The 10,071-nt window shown below is 44.3% G+C and overlaps 1 pseudogene; it reads right to left on the bottom strand.

Annotated features, from left to right (window-relative positions):
* Positions 1 to 5,821: 5,821 nt before the first annotated feature.
* Positions 5,822 to 6,552, bottom strand: LOC101345009 (60S ribosomal protein L31 pseudogene; annotated as a pseudogene).
* Between the last annotated feature and the right edge of the window lie 3,519 nt (positions 6,553 to 10,071).

Below are 10,071 nucleotides of genomic sequence, written 5' to 3'. Positions count from 1 at the left end.
CTGGGTAATTCACACGCATTCACATCTCCTGTCCCTCATCCTACATATTGCCCAGTGACTGGCATTCAATCAGCTCTAGCAGAGACTTGTTGAGCAAATGAGTGAATTAATTGGATTGAGTTCAAAGTCGGATTGGCATCAGAGGGCTTCAGAGGGTACAAGAACCTCCTGAAATTATATTCACAATTGTGCATGTATAAGCAATTCCATTTTTTCTGGGTAGAGTGTCTGTAGCTTTAATCACCATTACCATCGTTTATTAAGGTTCATCATGATGTTGGAGCCTTGGTGGCCCAGTGGTTAAGAGCTTGGCTCCTAACCAAAACGTCAGCAGTTCGAATCCACCAGCTGCTTCTTGGACACCCTATGGGGCAATTCTATTCTGTCCTATAGGGTTGCTATGAGTCAGAATCAACTCAACCGCAAAGGGTTTGATTTTTTATGATGTTAAAGTCTTTATATATTTTATTATATTTAGTCTTCAGGACCCTGTGAGGGAGATAGCATGGGTTACTATTTCCATTGTACAAATGAGGAACTTAGTTTTCTGGAGTTCAAGCTGCTCACTCCGAGTCATCAGCGGGGATTTGAACCCATGTCTAAAGAACTCCACAGCCTGAGCTCTAAACCACCATAATAAATTACCTCGGGTTCTCAAAGAGGTCTGTAACCTCGGAAGGCAAAGATAAAACATTCATTGCCTTAAGGTTCTATTTCTCTGCCTGACTGTGTGCGAGTGGGGAGAAAGGGGCGGAGGCGGAGAAAGCAAGCCAGCCAGAGCAGAATAGCGCCCATGCCGCCCACGTTGCAAGGGCTGCTATTTAGAGTGGGTCCCAGGGCCCCCGTAAAGGATGATGGGGGCGGGCGAGGATGAGCAGTTGTAAGGGGAGCCCCGCCCCTGCTGCCTCCAGCTCACCCTGTCGCCTGATGTCTAAATAAGGCTTAGAGGCACGCTCCAGGCGGCTAAAAATAAACTCTCGCCCCCCCCTTCTGCCCTTGGGCTCTGGCGACCTCCCCAGCCCCGACGGGGCTCCCCTTGGCTGGGCCAGCTCTGCGGAGCATGCCCTCACCTCCTGAGCTGTAGAATCTTGTCTCTCGGGGGACCTCACGGTCCTAGTGGAAGTGCTTCCTACTGCAAGATCTGGACCAGAAGTCAGGACTCCTGCGTCCTACTCTTGGCTCAGCCCTAACAAAATCGGGCAACTCTCTCTCTTCTCTTAGTCTCCCCACATGTAGAACGAGGTGTTGGAATAATGATATGAAGCTGTGGCATTGAAAAAAAAAAAGTAAATATATATATAATACAATGTTTGGAAGCTCTGTCATTTTTGAATGAAATTCATGGGGCTCCTTAGGGTGCAACTGTCCTGCGGATCCACTTTTATCCCACACAGTCTTTTATAAAAATCTGAATTAAAGATTTAGACAATTCACATACAAGTCTGGATTTCCAGTTTCTCTTCGAAAATCAGATCTGGCCACACCGGGCCAGTGTGTGTGTCTGGCAACAAGGAGAGGGAGCTGGGTAGCGGCTGCCCCCTGCTGACAGGACGAGTGTACTACAGTTGACGCGGACACCCGCACTCACGTTTTCGGCCCAGCTCTGCAGGCAATGGTGTGTGAGGCGCCTGGAGGGACTGCAGTTGGTACTGAGTCCACGTAGACTCTTGTTTGCATCCCAGAGCCCGGGATGGCTCCGGCAAATATTCACTGAGTGAATGAATGAATGAGACAGCTAATAGAATGCTTTGGAAATTGTAAAGGGCTGGTGCTGTGTAGCTGAAATCTAGAGCTCTGCTGGCCTCTTCCTGGAGTCTGAGTCCCAAGCCCTAAGAAGGAACAAGATCCTGAGCTTCATACTCCAACCTATATCCCTAGCTGGGAGTCATTAAGACAATTAAGGTTCTCTTGTGATAGGCTGCTACTTTAAAGGTTGGTGGTTCGAACCCATTCAGTGGCTCCACGGAAGAAAGGCCTGGCAAACTGCTTCCATAAAGATCACAGCCAGGAAAACCCTAGGGAGAAATTCTACTCTGTAACACATGGGGTTGCTATGAGTCGGAGGCCAACTGGATGGCAGCTAACAACAACAACAGCCATTGCCTGGGCCTCCTGTGAGATCACTGGGACTGTGGTTGGCTGAAAATTACTGGCAGAAACAACCAGGATCTATTTATCCCAAATAATTCTTGAGAGCCGCTCTGGAGGGTAATAGAGGGGCAGGGAAGGAAGGGAGGAAGAGATGTGGGGTAGGAAGAATAAAGCAGAGGTGTTTAGAGAACAGACCTCTGGTCAGCCAGCCTGCATTCACCCAGCTCCTCTTGGGTAACTCACAGGAGCTAGGCACTTCACAGAGTTAAGAATGCTGAGTCTGGACTGACCCTAGGACATCATGCAATGCACCCCCACCTCAATGTACAACAGAGTAATAAGGCATAGCTAGGATAACCTGGGAAGAACAGAAGCATTGGCCTTAATGTCCTGTTTCAGTAAGGGAAGGGGGAGGAGAAAGTTTACCAGTTGCCTTCCTTGGGAGGAACTAGTAGTGACTCCATCTGTATCCCACTCATGCCACCCATGGTGAGGAAAGTTAGTCCAGTCTAGATCCTTGCTACTCAAACTGTGGTCTGAAGACCAGCAGCATTGGCCTTATAGGGAACTTATGAGAAGCGCAAATCCTTGGGCCCATCCTAGGCCTGCTGAATCAGAATCCACATTTTAGCAAGATCCAAGGTGTTTTGCGTGCACACTATGGTTTGAGAAGCTGCTGTTTTAGACCAGTGGCTCTCAACATTTGTTGCACACTGAAATCACTTGGGGAACTTTAAAAAATGCTGATGCCTGGGTCCCACTCTGGGGTGCAGCTTGGAGGTGGGGATTGTTTAAAGCTACCCGGGTGATTTCAGTTGTAGCTAGTATTAAGAATCACAGCTCTAGGCAGAGGGCCTAATGAAATGAAAATCTTTGGGAATAAATGCCAACTTATTTAGGGCCTCCCATTCTGGGCCCTCAGACCTGAGGCTGGTTGGGGAGGCTGCTCCCAAGGCACTGTCCCTAGTCCTGCCTGGCCTGCCTGACCAGTCCAACCCCTGCTCCCCAAGGCATCATTGAGTCTCCAGTTGCTTTCAGGTTTCTGACTGGCGAGGTAAGAAGGGGTGGTGTGCCCATCATCTCTACAATCCTGCAGAGAGGAGTGGCTCTGGGCTGGAGACCACAAACCTGGGTCCTCATCCTACCTCTGCTGGATGATCTTTGGGCAAGGCAATTTCTGTCCTTCTCTGGGCTTCAGTTTCTTTCTCTCTAAAATGAGCTGGGAAGAGAGGATTGAAATAACTTCTAGTGTTTATTCTAGTTTTTTTTTTTTAATAATATTTTATTGTATTTTCAGTGAAAGCTCACACAGCAAATTAGACAATTTGATAATCTATACACAAATTATTCAACAACTTAGTTACATTTTCACAATATGTTAACATTTTCTTTAATTGTGTTCTGGTTGTTTCTTTTCCTGTACTCTAGTTTCCCTGCCCCCTTATCTTCTCATCTTTGCTTTAGAGTAATTGTTGACCTTTGGTCTCATATAGATTTTTTTTTTCCATTGTACTTTAGATGAAAGTTTATAGAGCAAACTAGCTTCTCATTGAACAATTAATACACATACTGTTTTGTGACATTGGTTGCCAACACCACCACATGTCAACACTCTCCCCTTCTTGACCTTAGGTTCCCCATTGCCAGCTTTCCTGTCCCTTCCTGCCTGCTCGTCCTTGCCCCTGAGCTGATATGCTCATTTAGTCTCGGTTTGTTTTATGGACCTGTCTAATCTTTAGCTGAAGGGTGAACCTCTGGAGTAACTTCCTTATTGTGATAAAAGGGTGTCCAGGGGCCATACTCTCAGGGTTTCTCCAGTTTCTGTCAGACCAGTAAATCTGGTCTTTTTTTTTTTGTGAGTTAGAATTTTGTTCTACGTTTTTCTCCAGCTCTGTCTGGGATCCTCCATTGTGATCCCTGTCAGAGCAGTCGGTGGTGGTAGCTGGGCACCATCCAGTTGTGCTGGACTCAGTCTAGTGGAGGCTGTGGTAGTTGTGGTCCATTATTCCTTTGGACTAATCTTTCCCTTGTGTCCTTGGTTTTCTTCATTCTCCCTTGCTCCAGACGGGGTGACACCAGTGGAGTATATTAGACAGCGGCTCACAAGTTCTAAGACCCCAGACGCTACTCACCAAAGTAGAATGTAGAACATTTTCTTTACAAACTATGTTATGCCAGTTGAGCTGTATGTTCCCAGAGACCATAGGCCCCACAGCCCTCAGCCCAGTAATTTGGTCCCTCAGGGAGTTTGGATATGTCCATGGAGCTTCCATGACCCTGCATTCTCCAAGTTGTTCTGGCTTCCCCAGCATTGTGCACTGTCTTACTCTTCACCAAAGTTACCACTTATCTACTGTCTATTTAGTGTTTCTCCATCCTCACCCTTTCCCTCTCTCATAACCATTATTATTTCTTTTTGTGTGTAAATCTTTTTATGAGTTTTTATAGTAGTGGTCTCATACTATATTTGTCCTTTTGTGATTGACTTATTTCACTCAGCATAATGCCCTCCTGATTCATCCATGTTGTCAGATGCTTTGCAGATTCATCATTGTTCTTTATCGTTGTGTCATATTCCATTGTGTGTATGTACCATAGTTTGTTTATCCTTTCATCTGTTGATGGGCATCTGGGTGTTGTTTCTTTTAGTTTTATACATACACACAAACTCTCAAATTGAAAGGGATCTGAAGATTATCTAATCTGACCTTATCTTCTTACAAAGGGAGAAATGGAGGCCCAGTGAAATTGAAGGGTTAGCCTAGAGTCAGAAACACCATCACTTATTCACTAATGTCAGTTTTGCCTGTTGTTGTTAGGTGCCATGGAGTCTTTTCCGACTCATAGTGACCTTATGTACAACAGAACGAAACACTGCTTGGTCCTGTGCCATCTTCACAATTGTTGTTACATTTTAGTCCATTGTTGCAGCCACTGTGTCAGTCCGTCTCGTTTGAGGGTCTTCCTCTTTTTTGCTGACCCTCTACTTTACCGAGCATGACGTCCTTCTCCAGGGTCTGCTGCCTCCTGACAACATATCCAAAGTATGTGAGACAAAGTCCTGCCATCTTCACTTCTAAGGAGCATTCTGGCTATACTCCTTCCAAGACAGATTTGTTCGTTCTTCTGGCAGTCCATGGTATATTCAATATTATTTGCCAACACCATAATTCAGTTTTGCCTATAGACATGTAAATTTTTGTTATGTAGAGCTTAAATTGACATTCTCACTGTGGAAGAGACCAGTTTTACCTTCATTTGCACATTTACCTCAATACTCCTGATCTATATATGTGTCGATTCTTTGGATTCTCCTGTGAATTGGTTGTAACATCTTACAGGTTCCCTCACAAATGAGTTAAAATCTTTCACATCTGTTCATTTTATAGCTGTATGAGAGTTATGATCTGATCTTCCTTTTGAAACTTACCCTTTAGTAACAAGAATAGCTAAGATGTAAAACCAAGTGTCCTGACTAAATTTGGTGTTGAAACCTCACAGAAACCAGGTAACAAAAGTGGGAGATGTATATCCTGTAGAGGCTGTGGAGGCTGGAGAGCTTAGGCCCTACCTAAAGGGTCGGAGACAGCTCAGCTTCAAATGATTCATGCCCTGTGGGAATGCAGGCTGGTGTTTCCATATTCTCTAATTTTGCAGGAAAAGCTGGAAATTCATAATTTAATGAGAAGTAGTTTTTTTTGCAGTTTTATAACTATTTGATAATCAGTTGTTAGTTTTCGTCTACACTGACGGTTTGTAGGTTTTTGAAAGTAGTGACAGGTACATAGGTAACCAATGTATAGAGCTTGTCTGATGAATCTTCATCCTTATTTTGTTTTCTGGACAACTGGATATGAATACAGTATGGGGCATTCCTTATTTCTTTGGCCCAGACAACTTTGTTGAGCCTGGTGTCAATGTGTGCATCTGGTGTTCCCATTCCTGTCACGGCAAATTTCTGAATCTTCTTGAGTGCCCTAGAGACACGCCTCTTGAAGCCCACTCCACAAATGCGCTTGTGCGTGTTGATGATGTACTCTCTGGTTACCACTTCCTTATAGCAGAATGACCCGTCTTCTTCTTGCCACCTTTCTTTGCAGGAGCCACTGTGCCAGGAGCAGGTTGGAAGGCAGAAATAGTTTATTTTTACTATACATTGGCAACTGTTAAAATTTAATGAAAACTCAAAGAAATCGAAACACAAGGTTTATTCTGAGCAGTTATTCTATATGCATATAGGGAGACCATTCTTATTTAAAAAAAAAAAAAAAAAGACAAAACCCAAATGTCTCCAAATAGGCTAGTTACAATGAAGCTTATAAAGAGAAGAGGGAGAAGAATAGAAGATCAACCATTGGCTAATCTTAACATGATTGATTGAACTCTGCCCTCCTTCTTTTACTGAATCAACTGATATTAGGTCAAAAGGTGGTCTCTGGCCCTCCACCCACCTGAAACCATGATACCTTTTGAAATTCAAATTAAGAAGCCTGGTTTAAGGAGTCCTGGTAGCAGTGGTTAATTGCTTTTCAAACCCACTGGCCTCGCCGCCTCTCGGGAGAAAGATGTGACTGTCTGCTTCCATAAAGATTACAGCCTTGGAAACCCTGTGGGCAGTTCTACTCTGTCCTATAGGGTCTCTATGAGTCATAATTGACTCGACAGCAACAGGTTTTAGTTTGGTTAAGCCTGGCTTTGAACATAAAAGAAAAGATTAACAACTTTGGGTTAAAAAAAACAAAAAGAAAAACTGATGGCGGGATTAATTTTGGGACAGGAATTTTTTTACAGTTAATATTTGTTTTCATGGGTAAGAAAAACCATAAAATCAAAATAAGATGTCTGTTATTAATTTTTCTGTTTGATACAACTAAGCAGAATTTTCTAAGAAACACCATGCACACAAACAAATCATGTTGAGACTTGCATCACCTATCTATGACCACTACATCTAACCCATTTGCCTCCTCTGTATGTATGTAAGCTGGGCAGCACTCCACATTACACTGAGGGCACATGCATACGCTAGCTTTATGCACACTCCTGTATAGGCAACACTAACCTTTACCACACACAGGCATGGCTGGTAGGTTGTCCTGGTCCAAGTTATTCCTGGTTCCAGATGTAGTTTATACCTCCCAGAAGCCTATTGTAATTACAGTACTGTAACCTGGATTTCCAGTTTTCCAACACATCACTTCTAGAATGTGAGTTCTTTATGGGCAGGGCTTTGTGTTAATAATTGCCACACTTATGTAGGAGCCCTGGTAGTGCAGGGGTTAAGAACTATGGCTGCTAACCAAAAGGTCGGCAGTTTGAATCCACCAGCTGCTCCTTGGAAACCCTATGGGACGGTTCTACTCTGTCCTATAGTATGAGTTGGAATCGACTCGATGGCAACCTTTTTTTACTCTTATGTATGTGTGCATCTTTTGATGTGAAAGCTGGACACTGGAAAACGAAGACTGAAGAATTGACGCATTTGACTTGTGGTGTTGGTGAAGAATGTTGAATATACATGGACTGCCAGAAGAACAAACAAATCAGTCTTGGAGAAAGTGTAGCCAGAATACTCGTTAGAAGTGAGGATGGCGAGACTTTGTCTTGTTTACTTTGGACACATCATCAGGAAAGACCAATCGCTGAAAAAGGACATCATGGTTGACAAAGTAGAGGGTCAACATAAAATGAGGGAAAACTTCCACCAGATGGATTGACACAACAGCTGCAACGGTAGGCTCAAACCTAGCAACAATTGTGAGGATGGCGCAGGCACAGGCAACCTTTTGTTCTGTTATATACAGGGTGACCATGAGCTGGAGCTGACTCGATGGCAATTAACAACAACTAATTTCCCCCAGATTAGCCAATGAACACCTTATGGATCACAACAGAACAGTGTCCAACTCAATTGTTTTGGACATGGTCAAGTGGGTTCAATTGCTGGAGGAGGACATCATGTTCGGTGAAATAGAGGACCGGCACGGGTGTGGGAGACCTCAGTGAGATGTATTGGCATAACAGCCGCAATGATGGACTCGAGCATGCTGGCAATTGTGAGAATGACGCAGGACTGGCAACATTTCATTTTACTGTAGATGAGGTTGCCATGAGTCAGAGTTGACTGAGGGCAACTAACAAAAACAACAATAGCAGCAGCATCACCCTCTGAGAACGTCTTGTTTATTTCTATTCTTGGGGGTGGGGAGCATTGGGGTGGGAGGAGGGAGGTCTGCTGTGGCTGTGGGGACAGAATCTTTATTTTTTTCAATTGTTGAATCAATAGTTGGTTTTGTTTTGTTTTTTTTTTAAATGAATGGCCTAGCCCTGGAGGGTAGTGGAATTTTTTAAATTTTTGTTTTGCAAAGGAGAAAACTGAGACCAGAGAAGTTAAAGCCTCTGCCAGGGTCTTGCAGCAGGAGGTGGCAGAGCTAGAATGCCAGCCCAGGTCTGCAAGTGCAGGAACAAGCCACTGTCCTGTCTTGCCTTCCATCTTGGTTATGGTCTTGGTTTCCAGCCTGTGGGTCTGTGACCTTTAAAAATATCCCCTAAAGTCCTTCAGATGGAGATACCACAGACCCTAATTTTCAAGGAATGTGCCTACTCATGGAGAGGTACCTCAAAGAAAATGAGAGGGTTTTTAAACTTTTACTGCCCAAGGCCATTGACCTCTTGTGTGAAGGATTGTGCCTGAGACTGACAGAATGGAAGATTCAGGAGTCCTGTGGAACAGCTTGGCTACTAACCGAATTGTTGGAGGTTCGAACCCACCAGCTGCTCCACGGGAGAAAGATGTAGCAGTTTGCATCCATAAAGATTTACAGCCCTTGTGGGGACCACAGTGTCAGGGAACATCTAGCTCAACTGGCATAACATAGTTTATAAATAAAATGTTCTATATTCTACTTTGGTGAGTAGTGTCTGGGGTCTTAAAAGCTTGTGAGCAGCCATCTAAGATACTCCACTGGTCTCACCGCTTCAGGAGCAAGGGAGAATGAAGAAAACCAAAGACACATGGGAAAGATTAGTCTAAAGGACGAATGGACCACAAATACTACAACTTCTACCAGAATGAGTCCGGCACAACTAGATGGTGCCTGTCTACCACCACCAACTGCTCTGACAGGGATCACAATAGAGAGTCCCAGACAGAAATGGAGAAAAATGTAGAACAGAATTCTAACTCCCCCCAAAAAACAAAACAAAACAAACAAAAAAACCCCCCCAGAAAGACCAGATTTACTGGTCTGACAGAAACTGGAGAAACCCTGAGAGTATGGCCCTCGGACATCCTTATGGTTCAGTAATGAAGCCACTCCTGAGGTTCACCCTTCAGCCAAAGATTAGACAGGCCCATAAAACAAAACGAGTCTAAATGGGCATACCAGCCCAGGGGCAAGGACCAATAGGCAGGAGGGGACAGGAAATCTGGTAATAGGGATCCCAAGCTGGGGAAGACGAGGGGCTTGACATGTCGTGGAGTTGGCAACCAATGTCACAAAACCATATGTGTACTAATTTTTTAATGAGAAACTAGTTTGTTCTGTAAATCTTCATCTAAAGTACAATAAAAAAATCATTAAAAAAAAAAGATTTACAGCTTTGGAAACTCTTTGGGGTAGTTCTCTGTCTTGTAGGGTTGCTATGAGTCAGAATAGACTCGACAGCAGTGGGTTTGGGTTTTTTGGGTGGAAGAGGGTACTAGAGCTTAAGGGAACATGGCAGCTGCAAGGATGGATTAGTAATGATGTTGGAAGGGAGGCTTCGTGGGTTCCCTTCCTATTTCTCAATGAGGCTTCAGGACATTAGGGTGTTGGCATCCAGTTTGCCACCCACCACCTACACATCCATCAGGAGCTACGTGGCCATCTCTCATACAACCAGCAATGATGATGAGTCTCAGGAAAAGTGAGTTCTAGTCTCATCTCTGCTGTATGACATTGAGCAAGTCCTCTTCCTCTCGGGGCCTCAACTTACCCA

This window comes from Trichechus manatus, unplaced genomic scaffold (assembly GCF_000243295.1).
Source record: "Trichechus manatus latirostris isolate Lorelei unplaced genomic scaffold, TriManLat1.0 scaffold00011, whole genome shotgun sequence".
NCBI lineage: Eukaryota > Metazoa > Chordata > Mammalia > Sirenia > Trichechidae > Trichechus > Trichechus manatus.
Note: the sequence above shows the minus strand (reverse complement) of the source record. Positions and strands in the feature narration are given on the sequence as shown.